Below are 1,746 nucleotides of genomic sequence, written 5' to 3'. Positions count from 1 at the left end.
GAAGGAATTGTTAAGCAAACCTGTGGAGCAAAGTCCTGGAACTTCATGAACTGAGGTTTGTTAAATTAAAGGAGAAGTTGGGTCTTTTTGAAACTGAAGTTTATTTCATCACAGTCATGCCATGTGTTATCTGGCACATAAAGTTGTATTCAAAAGTGGCACATAGTTTCTAAATTAAAAATAAAACAATAAATGCCGAGCCTGTGCTTGAGTTTTATAATGGAGCTTATGGGTACCCATTGTGAAAAAAGGCTTTATAAAATGACCAGACCCGTCCACTTTGATTTAAGAGAAGGTGCCATCTGTGCTTGTGAAGCGAGTCTGTGGCAGCAAACGTCAACTGGACAAATAAAATTTAAAAAAAAATCCATTTCAGCCAGGTATCCTCCAGGTCCTGCTGACTGGTCTGCTCGCTGTGGCCGGGGGGCTGCAGTTCGGACCCTTCAGCTCCAAAGTCAGTCCAGTTGATGAGCCTACGTTGGCTCCTGTGATTCAGTTTTTTTAGCGGGCATCTTCTGCCAAACCTAACAGCAGACAGACGTGCGCCCAAATCACCGACACCGCTCGTTTTCCACCAGTCCCAGTCGGTGTTATGTAGCCTGAGCAGCGACACTCACACCGAGGGGCAGCGTCAGGGTCAAGAGGGCATGGCAGAGCTAACTGGACAAACTGCACAAAACTGATTACACCGCAGCCCACCCACCTAAATAAAAGGGCACAATGTAAAGAACTCCCACTCTGGACATCGGTGCTCAGTAACGAAGCCCACGTCTGCATGTGTGTGTGAAGTGCTGCACCAGCAGCGGGCCTTCTTCAGCCCGTCCATTGACCGATGTGATCTGCTGGGAATTCTGGTCTTCTTCACAAGCCTTCATTTGTTTCTTTCCTTGTTTCACGGGGGTACGTGAGGGGAACCCAAAGCTGCTTCTGTGTTTATGAAATGTTCTGTTGTGCTAAATAAGACACGAGATGTCAGGCAGACGAGTCCTCCCTGGGTCTGTCACGTCTCTTATTCTTCATAGCTGCACTAGATGGACAGACATTTGTGAAAGGCACTATAGAACACCAGAATGACTATTAAGCAAGAAAAATCAAAAGAAAGAAAAGAAAACTATCGACACAGCAGTAGCAGTCCCAGTGAGACCCTCTTCAGGCGTATTGCTGTTGGTAAGATGGACCCCCAGTGGTGTTTCTTGACCACTTCTGCTGAATGAATTCCTTGTCTGAGAGTCCTCAGTGTTGTTGTGTCACAGAGAAGATGTTCAGCGTTGTTCATAATGGCACTCAGTGTGGTCCTCATTCTCTCCACCACCTCTATGATCTCCAGAAGATCCAGAGAGTGTCCTGTAAGCGAGCCCACCATTTAATTGACTTGTTGATTCAGTGGTCTTCTCCTGAAGTGATGTCACCAGCCCAGCACAACACACTGGCCATCACAGAACGGTAGAAGAAGTGAAGAATGTTTCGTCTGTAGTTCCTCTGTGTTCTGAGTTCAGTCCAACCTGTCATTGATGTGGACCCCCAAGTACTTTTAGGAGTGGTCCATCTCTACATTCCCTCCCTGAACACTGACCAGACATGGAGGCTCTTTGGTGAGGTGAAAGTCAATGAGCGGTTCCTTGGTTTTGCTGATGTTAAATTGCATGTCCGAGTCATGGAGACGGACCTGCCCTCTGTCTCATCCCCCTTTTCAATAGACCCCACAAGTGCAGAGTCATCTGAGGATTTGTTCAGGTGACCTGACCT

This window comes from Polypterus senegalus, chromosome 5 (assembly GCF_016835505.1).
Source record: "Polypterus senegalus isolate Bchr_013 chromosome 5, ASM1683550v1, whole genome shotgun sequence".
Classification (NCBI taxonomy): Eukaryota; Metazoa; Chordata; class Cladistia; order Polypteriformes; family Polypteridae; genus Polypterus; species Polypterus senegalus.
Note: the sequence above shows the minus strand (reverse complement) of the source record.